The sequence below is a fragment of the Hippopotamus amphibius genome, chromosome 16 (genome assembly GCF_030028045.1).
Source record: "Hippopotamus amphibius kiboko isolate mHipAmp2 chromosome 16, mHipAmp2.hap2, whole genome shotgun sequence".
In the NCBI taxonomy this organism is placed as follows: domain Eukaryota; kingdom Metazoa; phylum Chordata; class Mammalia; order Artiodactyla; family Hippopotamidae; genus Hippopotamus; species Hippopotamus amphibius.
The window spans coordinates 27790957-27808631 of NC_080201.1; the positions used below are offsets into that span (position 1 = coordinate 27790957).

General features: G+C 43.4%; 1 pseudogene; it reads left to right on the forward strand.

The window, feature by feature from the left end:
- Nucleotides 1-16984: 16984 nt before the first annotated feature.
- On the forward strand, nt 16985-17082 carry LOC130839463 (U6 spliceosomal RNA; annotated as a pseudogene).
- The last annotated feature ends 593 nt before the right edge of the window (nt 17083-17675 follow it).

Below are 17675 nucleotides of genomic sequence, written 5' to 3' on the forward strand. Positions count from 1 at the left end.
AACATCAATCCAGAGAGATTTTGTAAGCTAGGATCAAATATAGAAATGAGCTGGAGTACCACCAGAGAGAATGGAGATTCTCAGAATGTAATTAGACAACTGTACTAAGAACTAAGATAAAGACAACAGCCTAATATTAATACCAAGGCAGTGCATCATCTGGAGAATAGAGCAAGGAGTCTGAGCAGACCGATAGTGTTGCTTATAAGTATGTTAAGATAAAATAAACTTAAAATGGCTGGAAGAAAGGGGAACAGAAGAGCATAATGTGGTTGGAAATATGCAAAGAAAAAGAAAGGAATAGAAGTGTATAAAAGATAGGGATGAAAGGAAAGTATGAGAGATATTTTGTCCGTACTACCAAAAACTTAGAAGTATATATAGAAGTATATAAAAAGGCAAAAAAGAAAAAAAAAAAAAAAAGAATAAAAAATATCCTTAAAAAATTATGTTATAAAACTTGTAGATCCCTTAGGGCTAAGATCGTATTTAATAAATCAAAAAAAAAAAAAAAAAGAGAGAGAGAGAAAGAAAAGAAAAAAAAAAAAATCCAGAACTGATCCCAGAATGGACCAGTTCAATAGGTATTGATACTACTATTTCTGTTTCCTTAGCGTCTCAGCTGTAAGTGTCCTTCTGCTTGTCTTGGGTTTTTGTGCGTTATTCTGTGACCAGCAGAGGTTCCTTTATTGTTCGTCTGTAAGCCTCGGTGTGTGGGGAGGGAGAGGGTACAATAGTGGCTCCTTCTCCTGGGAGTGAGTGAGCAGTGGCGCACTGCTGTTTCAGTCGGGCTTGGAGGTGCCTGTTGCAGAGGGCGCTGGTGGCTCAGGCATACACAGAAAGTCTTAGAGTTGGGCCTCTCTCGGGGTTTTTTCTTTTTGATGCTTGTTTTTTTTTTCTCTCGGCAGCCTCCCTGCTGCTGGCGTTGCAAGGAGTTTTAATCTAGCCCCGCCCGAGTGCCTGAGGGTGCTTGTTATCCCTGAGCGCCTTAGGTGGCCCGCAGGGCGTCTCTCCACTGCCTGTTGCAGAGGCACCGAAAGAGAGGGAGAGGCTATGCGCGCGGCTCCTCCCCCCGCCCGGGAGCCTGCAGCCTCCAGCCGCCATCATGGCCGGGCAGCTCTCAGGGACCGGCACTCCTCGCCGCGGACCTCCTCCCTCCTGTCCTCTCAGTCCGTCACCCTACCGGCAACAATGTTTCTCCCCCTGAACCAGCTCTCCGGTTCCCACGCTCCCGCTCCTGGACCCTCCGTTCAGCCGCGGATCGATGTCTCCGTCCGGGAACGCTGAGCTGCGCTGCGGACCCTCCGTATGTTTCTCAATCCCTCCCATCTGCCACAGCTCCGCCGCTTCCCCCTCTTTGAGCCGTCGTAGATGCCTCCCTACCGGCTATGTCGGGCTCCCCGCAGCCCTTTCTGGTGTCCGAGGCCGTCTGCTGGTGTTCAGCTGGTTCTCTGTGGGAATGACGGCGTCCTTCCGTGCATTCCCAATGCATCTGTGGAGAGGGATGCACTCCACGTCTCTCTACTTCACCGCCATCATGGAGGAGGTTTTCTCTCCTTATTTTTTAAAGCCTTAACAGAATTGGTAAATAAGATGAGGTGGCCATGATAGACAAGAAGTTAAGAGAAATATCCAAAAATAAATAAATAAACAAAAGGAAAGCATAACTGGGTTAAGGAGGCAACAAAGGCACAAAACTCTCACAGAGGAGAATTGCTGTAAAAGGTGGGAGCGGCTTTGAGGGGTGTGTGAGCAGAGCGTTTGATAAACCTCACAGGACTGGGGAGAAAAATACTGAGTTCAGAGCTGCCCAAACAGCCCGGAGATAAGGGGTCAAGAGCCAAGAAAGAAGAGAGAAAAGTAAAGTCCAATATTTGGCACCAAATATCAAGAGCAATTAGGCACTGACTTTAAAATAAATAAAAAATCAAATGGAAATTCCAGAACTAAAAAATGCAATAATTGACCTTGAGAACTCACTAGATTAACTCAAATTTAACAGGTTTACCAGCTTTAACATAGACGAAGTGAGGATCTTGAAGTGGAAAAAAGATCAGTAGAAAATAACCAGACTAAAGCATGGAGAGAAAATACAGAAAAGAGCCTAAGAGGCATATAGAATATGGTTAAAAAAAAAAAAAAAAGTCTAACATACATGTAATTTGAATCCCAGAAGGGGAGGAGAGAAAGATTGAGGCAAAAGAACTATCTGGAGATAATGGCCACGAATTTTCCAAAATTCAAAGGAACATAACATCACAGATTCAAGGAACATTCTGAATACCAAGAAGGATAAACATTAATAAGACCACAGCAAGGCACATCTTACTCAAATTGCTGAAAAACAAAGACACAGACAAAAGCAGCTGTTGGTGGAGGTGAGGAACATATTGCCTTTAAAGAAGAAACAATAAGAGTTAAAGCCAACTACAAAGCACTGACAGAAAATAACTGCTTACTAAAATTCTATACCCATTGAAAATATCCTTTAAAAGCGAAGGTGAAATAAAGGCATTTCCAGACAGGAAGTGTGCACCAAAGAGTTAACACAGCAGCCTGAGACTGCTCTCCTTAGGCCTGCTTAGCATGCATGTTTGGGTTACTCTTTACCTTTTCTATAAGTTGTACCAAAACATTTACAAGTTCTTTCCTTAGTACCATTCCTTCAAATAAAGTAATTTGGTACCCACCCCCCCCCCCCAAAAAAAAGTCTGCTTAAAGGATAGTCCTTGGTTCGTATCTGGAAATTTGGATTTTAAGAGAGCTCCCACCATTCCTGGGACTGATAAGAGTGCCTCAATGCACCTATACTGTTTGTATAAACAATGTGGTTTATACTGAACCCTTGTTTTCCTTCTTGGAGTCTGGAATCCTGGTACATGCTAGGTAGAGAGTACCTATGTAAATTGCCCCTAATAAAACCTTGGGTACTGAGTCTCTAATGAGCTTCTCTGGTAGACAATACTGCACATATGTTCTCACAGTTCATTACTGCAATTAACTGTGTGCTGCAGGACTCCACTGGAGCAAGACTCTTGGAAACTTGTGTCTGGTCTCCTGCAAACTTCATCTCATGCACCCTTTCCCTTTGCTGATTTTGCTCTGTATTCTTTTACTGTATTAATATTTAAACATAAGCATGACTCTCTGAAGAGTCCTGTGAGTCCTCTTAGGGAATCATCAAACCTGGGGTTGGTTTTTGGGACCTCTTGTACAGATAGAAATGGAGAATCTATTACTAGAAGACCCAGAGTAAAGAAATCAAGAAGGGAGAATGCAAATGACCCCAGCAAGAACTACAAAAATGCAGGAGAAAAAAAAAAAAAGAGTAATGGAAAGAGTAAATATGTGGGTAAATATAATGATAACAATAAATAATAATAACAATAATGTTTTGTTGGATTTAAAATGAGTCAAATTAGAATACATGACAATAATAACATAAAAGAAAGGAGGGAGAAAATGGAGTTAAAATGTTCTTAAGTTCTAGCACTGACTGTGAAGTGGTGAAAGTAGTAATTCACATAACATTCTTGTTAGTCAAAAATGATTGTGTAATATTTAAGGTAGCCACAAAAATAACAGAAGCATAAATAATAAAAAGGAAAATTGGTAACTAAAATTTGATTAATACACTAGAAGTCAAAAAAAGAGAAAGGAACCTAAAACAGATGCAACACAAAGAAAATTGTAGGAAGGTAAAAATAAACACAAATAAATCAATAATTAAGTAAATGTAAACACACTAAATATACCAATTGAAAAACTGTCAAACCGAATAAAAACAAAACCCAACTATATGCTGCTTAAGAGTCATACCATAAATACAAAGATATAAAAAGGCTGAAAATAGAAGGATGGACAAACTGTTAGGCAAACAGTAATCAAAAGAAAGAAGCATTATTACAGATAAAGAGGGACATGTGACAATAATAAAAAGGTCCTTAAATCCACAAGAAAAATATAAATATCTAACAGAAGCAAAAAGAGAAATCGACCAATCTATAATCATCATAGGAAACATTAACGTCTCTATTTTTTAAATTTTGTTTTACATATCTCTTTAGATAAATGAGAAGTAGCAAACAACAAAAAATCAGTAAGAATACAGACAGTCTCAACAAAACAAATAACTTGACCAGATTGACAGATATAAATTATGTATTGCAGACCATGACTTCACAATATGGAGCTTTTCAAGCACATATAGAATGGTTAAATGGATCCTATGCTGGGGCTTAAAGTAAGTGTTAACTTTCAAAAAACTGAAATCATTCAGACTATGTTCTTTGGTGACTGGGGAATTAAGCCAGAAATCAAAACCCAGAACTGAACATAGCAAAATTTCCAAATGTTTGGACCTAAGCACCAGTCTTCTAAATAATCGATGAGTCAAAGAAGAATTCACAATAGAAATTAGAAAATCAAGTTAAAACTTGTGAAATGTAGTTAAAGCTAGAGGAAATGCACAGCTAAAAATGCAAAAACGAAAGCTGAAAAATCAATGTCCTAGGTACCCATCTCAAAATATGAGTGGGTGGAAGAAAACAAAGAAACTTTAGTCCAAAGTAGAAGGAAAGAACTAATTAAGATAAGAATTTAATGACCTAAAAATAAAGTACAAATGAGAAAGTCGACAGAGCCATTACTTAGTTCTCTTAAAAGACTAATTCAGGGCTTCCCTGGTAGCACAGTGGTTAAGAATTCGCCTGCCAATGCAGGGGACACTGGTTTGGTTTCTGGTCCAGGAAGATCCCACACGCTGTGGAGCAATTAACCCTGTGTGCCACAAACTACTGAGCCTGTGCTCTAGAGCCCACGAGCCACAACTAATGAGCCCACGTGCCGCAAGAGAACCCCGGGCGCCTAGAGCCCATGCTCTGCAACAAGAGAAGCCACTGCAACAAGTAGCCCCCAAGCAGCCCCCGCTCTCCACAACTAGGGAAAGCCCACACACTGCAATGAAGACCCAATTCAGCCAATTAAAAAAAAAAAGACTAATACAAATGATAAACTCCTAGTAAGACTAATTAAGAAAGAGATAGTTTCTCAATATCAAGAATAAAAATCAGGACACAGCTATAATTGTACAGATTTTTTTTTAATTAAAAAAATTTTTTTTATTAGTTGACTGTGTCAGGTCTTAGTTGTGGCACATGGTATCTTCATTGTGGCATGTGGGATCTTTTGTTGCAGCACATGGGCTCTTCATTGTGGTGCACGGGCTTCTCTAGTTGTGGCACAGGGGCTCTCTAGTTGTGGCGTAAACCTGAGGCATGTGGGATCTTAGTTCCCTGAACAGAGATCAAACCCATGTTTCCTGCATTGGAAGGTGGATTCTTAACCACTGGACCCCCAGGGAAGTCCCCGCATAGATGTTTAAAAGGTTGTAAAAGGATATTTTGAACAACATTATACCACTATATTTGAAAATTTAGATGAAATAGTCAAATTCCTAAGGGAAAAAAACAATGTATCAAGAGTAAAACAAGAATAGAAAATCTGATAGTCCTGTGTCTATGAATGAAATTAAATATGTCATTAAAAACCTTCCTACACTGGGCTTCCCTGGTGGTGCAATGGTTAAGAATCTGCCTGCCAATGCAGGGGACACGGGTTTGATCCCTGGTCCAGGAAGATCCCACATGCCACGCAGCAACTAAGCCTGTGTGCCACAACTACTGAAGCCCGAGTGCCTAGAGCCTATGCTCTGCAACAACAGAAGGCATCGCAGTGAGAAGCCCACACACCACACCAAAGAGTAGCCCCCGCTCGCAGCAACTAGAGAAAGCCCAAGTGCAGCCATGAAGACCCAATGCAGCCAAAAATAAAAATAAATAAATAAGAACATAAATCTTGAATCATTGTGGATAATCTGCTGAGGAAAATAAACAACCTTTCAATTTGAAAATAAACAATGTGTTTAAAAACAAACAGACAAAACCTTCCTACACAAATCTCCCATGCAGAAGAATCCCAAATAATTTATGTGGACTCAATACCCTCAAAGAAGTAGAGCACAACTCCCCACTCCTTAAGTACGGCTGCACATAATGACTTCCTTCCAGAGAGAGCAGTTTGGAAAGGTGGAAAAAAAAGAGTAACTTATAATGAAGAATCCTGACGAACCCCACTTTGGCCAAGTGATCAAGGTTCCTATCAACATGATAAGTCCTACCGATGGCATGTACCCTTGATACAATGTGGTAAAATTGGAACTTTACCTCTATGGTCTTCCTCCTCAAAACATAGTCGAATTATGAGAAAACCATCAGACAAATCTCAAATGAAAAATATTCTCAACAAAATACCTGCCCAGCGCTCCACAAAATCCATGGTCATTAAAAACAAGGAAAGTCTGATAAACTGTCAAAGCCAAGAGAAGCCTAAGGACACACGATTACTAAATGCAATTTGGTGTCCTGGGTGGGATCCCGGAACAGAAAAAGGACATTAAGTAAAAATGAAGGAAATAGGAACAAAATTTGGATGGCACATCTCTATTTGTCAGTGTGTAACAGAACTAAATCCTTAACTACTATAATGAAAAGTCAATAAATAATGTCGAAATTTTTAAAAAATCAATATAAATTTAAGAACATCATTTAGAAATATGGAGGTGAATTCTGAAGAAGCTATGAAAAAAGTAGACACTATGGAAATGGAAAGGGACGTAAGGGAAAGCAAGGCAGGGCCTGCTATTTTTTGTTATAAATCTTTTGGTACTATTTGACTTTTTTTTTGTTTTTTTGGGCACACGGGCTTAGTTGCCCCGTGGCATGTGGAATCTTCCTGGAGCTGGGACCGAACCTGTGACCTCTGCATTGGCAGGCGGATTCTTAACCACTGCGCCACCTAGGAAGCCCGTTTGACTTTTTAAACTTTGTATATGCCTTACTTTGATAAAAATCAACTCAAAACAAACCAAACAAAAACACCGTTCTTGGGACTTCCCTGGTGGCACAGTGGTTAAGAATCCACCTGCCAATGCAGGGGACATGGGTTCAATCCCGCGCCCGGCTTCCCACATGCCACGGAGCAACTAAGCCAGGGCACCACAACCACTGAGCCTGTGCTCTAGGGCCTGTGAGCCACAACTACTGAAGCCCACCTGCCTGGAGCCAGTGCTCCACAACAAGAGAAGCCACTGCAATGAGAAGCCAGCACACCACAAGGAAGAGTAGCCCCTGGATGGACGCAACTAGAGAAAGCCTGCGTGCAGCAACTAAGACCCAATGCAAACAAAAATTTAAAAACATAAAAATAAAACAACAACAGCAACAAAAAGCACCCTTCTGAACAAAACTTAGGTTAAATACGAAATCAAAAATAACAACCCATGTTCCTGGGACAAACTCGAATTTCAAGTCATGCAGTCCTAGGTTCGCATCCCAGCTCACCACTCACAAAGAGACCCTGCCCAAGATACCCAACTTTTCCAGACTTCAATTTCCTTGTATAGAACACCACCCAGGGCTGTTTAAGGACTAAAAGGGTATTAGATAGAAAGGTATAGTCCCCGCCCCCCCCCCCCCCCCCCCCAAACGCCATCCCAGGCCAAAGCCCTCAGGAAATAGCTGATGATACCATCATCATTACGCAGGAATGAATCTACCAATTTGCGGTTCCCAGACATCAGCTGCTCCTACAGAACCCAAAACTATTGTTTTAAGGCAAAAGTGATCAGAACCCTGGTCCTCAAGAATTCCGTAGGCGCCAATCTTTAACCATCAACACACGCAGGGGTGTAAAGACACCGCCGGATTTGGATAGTTTCAAAAATGAAATCCGTGTTGGAGAGAGGGAGCCTGACGACTCAGCATAAATTTAGTTTCCGTAGGAGTGGCGAAAGCTAGGTCGGGAGCGGGACCAGAGGACAGGACTTCTCAGCGCACGGCCCAGCCTCCCCGTAAAACTACAGATCCCAGAGGGCAGCGCGCCCGGAGACGCAGCGCCTCAAGCCCGCAAGTCCTATCGGGAGTTGTAGTCTTTACGGGCGGGACCGCTTACCTCAGGGATCGCGTTGTCAGTCTCGGCCCCTCCGCTCCGGTCCTGGAAGAAAGCGCCGAGGCGCGGCATGGGGATCTCCGTGCGCACCGGGAGCTTCTCCTGGGACATCAGAATGTCGTCCAGGGAAAGAAAGTTCTCCTCAGGCCCCAGCGCACCCGACTCCACCTGGAAATAAGCCTCGGACATGGCGGCGCCTTCAGCTTCTCCGTTTCCGCGCTCGTGATTCTGGAGACCTCGGGGAGTCAGGGATGTAAAAGAAGGAGGAGGCGGCTGAGGCCGGTCAGCATCGTGACGGTTGAAGCGGTGGCCGCGGCGCCAGGCTGAATTCAACTCTTTTCGCGCGCCCGGGGGCGGGACAGACAGGAGCAGTCGAGCCAGGCCGTCCGCCCAGGCAGAAGCAATCGACAAAGTCTGAGGATTTGGTCTCGCGCTACCCGTGGGGTGCGGGAGCAGTAGGTGCACCTGCCCCAAGATTCTCTTGTAGCTTTGTAGCCCAGCGCGAGAACTTTAAAGAGCAACTGGGAATGCCTTTGAAACTGCAAGATGCGTTTGCGCTGGATTGTGTGTATGTGGTCCTTTAAACGTTTATATGAAATTTTAAACACTTAAAAAAAAAGATATCATTGCGCCCTCTTTCCCAGGCTTGCTCCATTCTGAGCTGTTTACTACAGTGTGCCAATCTCTGTTGATCTTGGTACTTGAAACATACATTCTTTTTTTTTTTTTTTTTTTTGAAACATACATTCAAAACAAAACAAAACTCTAGTACTAGCCCCAGATAGTTATTATGGACTATTTGTAGTGTTTTGGAGGACGTATAAAATAGAGTGGGAGGAAGGAAGGAGCACCAGCCCACATGGCTTGCAAGGGTCCCGAGTCTACTTTAGAACCCTCCAGTTCTCCTTAACATCAAGCGGCAATCTCCTTTTGTGGCTTTTATTTTCAATCCTTAAAAGAGGGAATCTGATCGGCCCAGTTCATCTCTTTGAGACAGGCCACATTGGTCATAGGTGGCCAGCCACTCTATAGATTGGGTGCCTGTGTCAGTGGGGGAGGGACAGGGAAAGAGTCATGTGACATGTATCAGACTTGAGGGCACAGGGCTATGGGTGGTGGCAGAGTGTTGAGAAAGGCATTACAGAACTTATAAAGAAGGACATTTTCTGGGGTGACTAGAGCTGTGAGCAGCAGGTTCATGGGGAAGGAATGTGTACTAACCATGTTTTTTATTTTGGGTATTTTACGATGCTTTGACATCTTGGGGCCTTGCAGCCCCGGGAGGAACTGTTCCTCCCAGGGTGAGCTAATTCCTAGAGTAACAAACAACTTGCCTGTGAGCCTGCCTTCCATGGACAAAGCAACTGATCCAAAGCCCATATCCCAACCACTTTCTTTATCTAACTTCCACATACCAAGCAATATTTCCCTGCCCTAAATCCCCCCAGGGCCAAGTGCTGGACAATTAGAGACCAATCTGATCCAAACGATCCAATCCCAAGTTTGCTCACACTTGCTTACGCTGCCTCACCCATTTCTTCCCACAGAAACCACAGTAAAGGTTCTGGGCTATATTCTCCCCTCACTCCTTCTGCCTCCTGACTGACCCTGGTACTTCCCCATGTGGCCCTGCGTGACATGATGTGCCCCTTGGGAACTGTGAGCAATATAACTTCCTTCAGTGGCACTGACCACGCTGTGTCATTACTCAATGACCTCTATAAGTTAAATCCTGGGCATTGTCAAAACAAGAGGCTGTGGAAGAGTAGGCCAAATTATGGAAAGCCTTGAGTAATCTTCTAAGGGTTTAGGCTATTCCGTAGGAGATGGGGAAAAAAAGTGTAAGGTTTTTGAGCAAGTAATAACATATATCTGAGCTTTAAGAAGAGAATTCTGGCAGTAGGGTGAAGAAGAGAGAGATTAGATGCAGGGAAGCCAGTTTGGAAGCTGTTCAGTGGGCAGGACCTGGCAAGTCGCTGAATGTAGGAAGGAAAGGATAGAAAGGGTCAGAGATGACTCGGGTTTTTAACTTGGTTGACTAGGTGGATGGAGGTGTCACTAATAGCACAGGAATATGGGCAGCTGGAGGCAAAATATGAGTTCAGTTTGGTACTCATGGAGTCCAGGAGCCGCTGAAGAGGCAGGTCTGCAGCCCAGTGGAGAAACCATCCTTGAACTTTTGGTTATCCTATTTTGTGGTAGTTACATGAGAATCTTTTTCTTTATCATATTTGAAATGTTCAGTTTGCTATACTATCCAACACAAAAATAAACATAATTTATATCCAAAACTTATGATTTCCCTGATGAAATGGATGCAGGGTTCTGGATATAGTTTGAGATAGAAATATAAGTTAATTTGTCTAATTGAAGGCAATGCAGGTTATTTGCTGACAAAGATAGTAAGCTATTTTTTATGTTGAAACAGTTGAGATGGATGCTTAATGATCTATCAGTGCCAAAGAAAGGCATTATTTTTGTACAGAGACTAGAATATTGGCTCTAAACTCAAATACCGCAGTTATTTTGATACTAAGGTAACAGGCCAGTGTTTAAGATAAAATCAGAGTAACTTGTTTTTCTTATTTAATGTCCAGGCTCATCATGAAACTATTATTCATTGCTTGTATATTTTTTCTCAATTTTGTCATGTTTCTCTTTGAACTAATAAGTGAATAAGCCAGAAAAAGTGAAATGAGTGAACGTTTGAGCTTCCGATGCTAAACAACTGCATTAATTCACTGACAAAAGTGGCACAGTGTTTATCAAGTATAGATCTGCTTATAGCTTAACTTATAGGAGCCAGCAATGCTCCTTTTTTCTAAGAAAGCTTGTGTCCCTTAGTCCCCAGCCAACCAATCTACATACCAGAATTACACCGAACAGAATTTCAGTATATTTACAATATTCAGAGTATACTCAGTATATCTACAATGTATGGAATTTGTGTCTTCTGAAAGGTATCTGCTGGATCCCTGAAAAATAGAATCATTTTCCCACTGTAATCATTTCAAGACTGCAAAATTGTAGAACTGTTTTAGCATACACAGACTTTAGATAAAGCAAAACCACAAGCAGTTTTAAATCTGTTTTGTTTTGTTTTGTTCTGTTTTGTTTTGTTTTGAATACCAGTGCTTTCTAAATTTCTTCCATTGAGTGGGGAGGCTGTGGTACAAGGGACAGAAATCCAGACCTGGGTGTAGGGGCTGGGGGAGGACCTACAGGGGAACAGGGGAAGGAAAGAAACAAAGCAATATATTGGACACCATCCTTCCAGTTGCTTGCTTAGCCCAGAGTTTTAGGATGTTCCTTGATCCCTCTCCCCTTACACCCTTAACTTGTCCATCAGCAAATGTGGGCTCTGCCTTCATAATATTTCCAGAATCTGACCACTGCCCATCACTCTGGTCCAGGCCACCATCATCTCTTGTCTGGATTTTTCAGTAGCTTCCGATGTCGTCTTGCTTCTGTCTATGACCTCCTTATTGTTCCTTGAAAATCCCAGGCACACTCACTCCTCAGGGCTTGGCACTGTCTGTTCCTGCTCCCTAGGTTCCCTTTCTCTTGGATTTCCACATGGCTGGTTCTGTTCAGTGTCTCCTCCAAAGTCACCTGAGTAAATGAAGCATTCTCAATGGGCCCTTCGCTAGCCACTCTACCTACACGTTTAACCCTCCCTCACTGGCACCCAGTATCCCCTGCCCTTTCCCCTCAGCACTGATCATTCTCTAATGTCCTATGTATTTTGTTTATCTTGCTTATTGGCACCCCTACTAGGACATTAGCTCCATGAGGGCAGGGATTCTTTCTTTTTTTTAATTTATTGGCTGTGTTGGGTCTTTGTTGCAGCACACGGGCTTTCTGTAGTTGCGGTGAGTGGGGGCTACTCTTCATTGTGGTGCGCGGGCTTCTCACTGCAGTGGCCTCTTTTGTTGTAGAGCACAGGCTCTAGGCACGCGAGCTTCAGTAGTTGCAGCACACAGGCTCAACAGTTGTGGCTCACGGGCTCTAGAGCGCAGGCTCAATAGTTGTGGTGCATGGGCTCAGTTGCTCGCAGCACGTGGGATCTTCCTGGCTCAGGGATTGAACCCGTGTCCCCTGCATTGGCAGGCGGATTCTTAACCACTGCACCACCTAGGAAGTCCCAGGGCAGGGATTCTTTTTGGTGTATCTTTCACTGCTGTATCTCCAGTGCTTAGTGCATGGTAGGCACTTCATAATACTTATTGAATGAATTTGTGAGTCTTTATTTATAGTAGTGATGTTATTTTGTTTAAAACATGAAGTAAAAACAATGAATCAGTTTTAAGTAACTAATAGTACAAGTGATGTGCAGATATTACAACAGGCACAAAGAGTAGCAGTGAAATGTTGAAAACATTGGATTTAAGTGGTTAAAAATACTTTGTCAAGGTACAGGTTTAGTCACACCCAACTTTCTACATCCACGAGATCTGGTCATTAATAATGTCGTGATGAAAGCTCATTGACTGGGCCCTGCTCACTTAAGCTTGTTAGTTTGGTGCAACGCTATTGAATTTGACCTTTACATCAACTGTGGAAATGGAATGCTTAAGTAAAGAGTCAACAGGAGGGCTTCCCTGGTCGCGCAGTGGTTAAGAATCCACCTGCCAATGCAGGGGACACAGGTTCGATCCCTGGGCCGGGAAGATCTCACATGCCATGAAGCAACTAAGTCCGTGGGCCACAACTACTGAAGCCTGCGTGCCTAGAGCCCATGCTCCACAGCAAAAGAAGCCACCACAATGAGAAACCTGCACACCGCAAAGAAGAGTAGCCCCCGCTCGCCACTGGAGAAAGCCTGCATGCAGGAACGAAGACCCAATGCAGCCAAAAAATAAAATAAGTAAATAAAATTGATGAATGGAAATGGAGGGACATTAAAAAAAAAGTAAACAAAATTTAAAATGGCTTAGCCTCCTACCTATGAGACATTTCCATCAGCCATTTATACTCAATTGCTGTGTTACTTCTGGGATCTGACAGGCCTGGGTAGAGTGCCACTTCCAACACTTCAGTTGGCTCTGTGACTTCAGGTAACTTACCGATTGGAAGCTTATATTCTGCACCTGTAAAATGGGGATGATATGATAAGCTCAAGAGTTTTGGTGAACGTGGGATGAATGAGCCAGTCTATACAGAGTGCTTAGCTCAGGGCCTGGCCTATAGTAAGGGCTCAATAAATATCGTCATATCATCGTTATTCATCAAATACTCATTGTTCATTGCTGTATCCTCCACATTCTAAACGGTACTTGGCACATAGCAAGCACTCAATAAACATTTGTTAAATAACTATCATCATTCTTCCCCTCCCCCGATTCAAGTTTCTAAATGTACTCTGTGGGAAGACATTCTGGAACCTTTTTGAAACATTGAAAATGTTGAAGTATGTGGGCCGAGCGATGGGATTCAGAATGTCCTGCTTGAGCAGTGGAGGAGCTGAGGGTGCGGGGCATGGAGACTAATATCACCCTGTTTGGTCCTGAGGGATGGCTGGTTAGCCAAAGACGGGTAAGATTCCTCAGAGGAGGAACAACCTAAGACAGGCACAGCCGCAGAGGGGCCAACAGGGGTGATGCATAGAGCCTTCCTAATATCACCGTGTTTGGCCCTGGAGGATGACTGGTTAGCCAAAGACGGGTAAGATTCCTCAAGGGAGGAACAACCTAAGACAGGCACAGTCACAGAGGGGCCAACACGGGTGGGGCACAGACCCTTAATCCTTCTGAGAGAGGTCTCCTTCCCCCAGGGCTGCTTTGCTCTCCACACCCAGCTCAAATCAGGACCCAGGAGGCAAACAAAGATCATTGCCCCCAGTCATGTGAGGCCTTTGATTGTTTATGGGATTAACCTGGGAGTGTCAGACCCTTAGACTATGCCGAAAACTCAATAAAAGCAACGTGGCATTAATCAGCAGGGCTCTTGATCCGAGAGGTCTTGAGCCCCCCGGTCCCACTTTTCTCTTCAGTCTGTGTCTGTGTCTTCTTCAAGCTTGCGGCACCCGTCACTCGCCTCGAGTCGCCGAGCTGGTCTCGGCAGTACTCAAAGATGATAAATGGTTATTCTTCAACTTTTCCGTGCAAACATGGTTAGAATTTATCTCCTATGAGCTCAAACGCTTTAATATTTTTTAGTTTTGAAATTACAGGACTATGTTTGAAATCTTATTATGTAAGGTTAATGGATTTAAATCACTGGAGTTCATTTTTACATAATTTAAATGTTCTTTTGGTTGAGCTATTTCTTGAGCACTGCTTCAAAACGCCTTCAATGAGATCAGAATAAATGGATGGGCATAATGCGACCTTATGTGTGGGTAGTGCTGATTTTAGATTCTTCCCACAATCTTCTGCAGAAATTGTAAATCCATCTTACATATTCAGAGACTTTGTGTGTGTCACCCTCAGAACCTGACGAAGGGGCAGATATAGCATCATCATAATAGAAGTAACTCATTTAGTCCAACTTTTCTTTTTCTGTGTTCCCAGCTCCATAAAAATACACTTTCCTCCCATTCTTATATTTTTATCTTTTTCTGGTAACTTATTATATAATTTAATCCATGGTCTGAGAGCCACAGTTTTTCTCAGTCCAAAGGAAGTGGAGTGGCAAATAAATCCATTAGTTTAAGGGGACTCTGGGGGAAGAACAGCAGCCACTTAGTCATCAAGATGTTCAGGCACCTTGGACTTTCCCAGTGGTCAAGACTCCACGCTTCCACTGTAGGGTGGCACAGGTTCGATCCCTGGTCGGGGAACTAAGATCCCACATGCTAGCAGTGTGGCCAAAAAAAAAAAAAAAGGATGTTCAGACACCTGTTAGATGCCCTGGGGCTACCGACATGCACGTGTAGAACAATATGATGTGTTCTGGGCTTTGAGGAGATTGGTTCCCAGAGAAGGAAATAGTAACATGAAGTGGCAAAATCTACCACAGAGCCATGTCCAAAATGTCGTGGAAGTTCAGGAGGAGTGGGGAATTCTGACCTGGACAGGAGAGGGGTTTACAAAGGCTTTACAGAGGAAGGGGTGTCAGGATGGGGCCTTCGAGAGTGAGTAGGGCTTTTCCAGCAGGCCCACAAATGCGAGGATGGGTCATCCCAGACCCCAGGATCAAGTTCGAGCAAAGATGTGGGATCGTGGAAGTTCAAGATCAAACTTCTCGCCTTACACACCAGCCCCTCCTTTTGCCTTTCACAGGCTGGTTAATGGCTTCACCATCTGCCTGATTACCTGTATCTTCCTATGTCAAGTAACAGGAGAATCCAGTTCAAATCAGCTTAAGTGACCAGGGATTCTAGACTCCAAAACTTGAGTCCGTGACTTCATGGTTCGTTGGTCCAACAGCCACCCAAGGATGTCACTAGGAATCTAATCTCTGCTTTGTTCTGGACACAGTCATGTCCGGTTATGGCTCACTCCTCTGGGGTCCCAAGATGTTTGCCAATAAAGTCAGGTCTACCAGGGTCTTTATTCTTGTCCAAACAAGGAGATCATTCGGTCCCAACAGAGAGTTCTGACATTCACCCTTACTGGCAGGTTTAGATCACATGCTCACTCCTGAACCCAAAGCTAGAGCCTGAGCAATGGAATAAGCTAATTAGCATAAGTCACTCAAGGCCCACCTTTAAAGCTGGGATGGGGTCAGTTTCCCTAAAGCACGTGGGCTGCACAACAGGGGAGACTGGAGGCCAATTCCTGCGTGACAATCTCAGTGCTTTTACAAAAGGGGAAGCTGGGTAGAAGACAAATGCCCACGACGACAACTGTCCAATTCAGGACCCTGGGAGGAATCCAGGGTGACTTCCTCTCTCATCACCCCATATCCAGCCTCTCCATAGATTCTGCTAATTCTATCTTTTCCCCCACTCTTTTGTCTATCAAATTGCCTTTGTTCAAGCCTCACCACGTCTCACCTGGACTCCCAAAATGCCTCCTGACGGGATTTTCTCTGCCTCTGGTCTCTCCTTCTTCCAAAGTTCCTTTGCACTACTCTCACGGTGATCTTTCCACCCCAAAGACCTGATCCTGTTACTCCCCTTCTCACAACTCAAACGGCTCCCCATGGGTTACAGAATACATTTAAACTCCTTGGTAAGTCACATGTGTCTTCCACGATCTGTGTATTAGTTTGCTAAGGCTGCCATAGCAACATACCACAGACTGGGTGGCTTAAACAACAGAAAAGTTCTCACAGTTCTGGAGGCTGAAAGTCCAAGATCAAGGTGTCAGCAGGGTTGGTTTCTCCTGAAGCATCTCTCCTTGGTTGCAGACGGCACCTTCTTGCTGTGTCATCACGTGGCCTTTCCTCTGTGTGTGCACATCCCTGGTGCCTCTTTCTTACAAGGACACCAGTCATATTGGAGCAAGGTCTCACCCTTATGAATTCATTTTTCCTTAATTACCTTTTTAAAGGCTCTAATTCCACATATAGTCATGTTGCAGAGTTAGGGTTTCAAAACATGAATTTGGGAGAAGGGCACAATCCAGTCTGGTTTCCATCTTCATCCTCTGATAATTGCTCTTTTTTACCCAGCAATACCTTTTCCCAAGAGCAAAGATGAGCTAGAGATGTCTGAACACAACCATACACACCACCCTTCCTACTTCCTGCCTCACGTGTCCTGAAACGACACCTTCTGTCTCTCTGTAGGTATTTCATGTCTATACATGAAACCCATAAAAACACAGGAAAGTAATAAAGAGTGCCACAAGAAGAGCAGTTATACATGAATTACTGTAAGATAGAAAGCAGATGGGATCAGATTGATAGAAAAATTGGAGCAAAGAAAAACACAGCATAAACATGGAGAGAAAAAAAAAAAAACCCTACTACCAAGGAAAGTAGAGCAGTTCAGGGATATTCTAAGCTCAGTCAACAGATACCTGGAGCAGGAGGAGGTGCTAGGGCCAGAGATGGGATATCTGCATATCTGAGAGCCAGGTCAGGTCTTGCTTCCGTAGCACAGAGTAAAACTGGAAGAATGTCAGAAAGATTAGCATGGCCCCTGACATAAGGATGACAGGAACTTGTGAAACATTCCATATTTTTGATAGTATCACCCCACAGATGACACGCTAATCACAAAGGAGAAAAAGCACTTTTACAATGCAAAGATCTGATGGTTACCAGCCTACGGAAGTGTCATACCTAACACACTAATGATGGGAAAACCTGATATTATGTGTCTATAGATGTCATGCAGTATAAGGTATGCTGAATCACCGATGAAGTATTCTTGCCAAAATAGTTACCATGAATCCAATCAAGCCTCTAGACTCAACTCTACAAGAAATGTGGGAGTGGAGGGGTTTAAGAAAAAGTTAAAGGACACTAAGAGGAAACAAGTAGACAAAATCAGCACATGGTGCCCCCTAATAGGGCACCTAGTAAAATATTGTCCCAGGGAATCTGGTGCGTTGATTGTAAAACAGAAGTTTCTGACCTCAGAAAGACTTCAGATGATGCTCCCTAACGCTTTCAGGTATACAAAAACTTCTCTAAGAACCTTACGGGCCTGCCTCATTGCTCCTCTCAGCTAGACAATCGTGCTTCTAAGACTTCTAAGGGGGTGGTCCAACAGCAGCTCCATAGGAAAGAGCCTGATCCTGATGTCATAACGGGATGAGACTTTGGAGGACTCT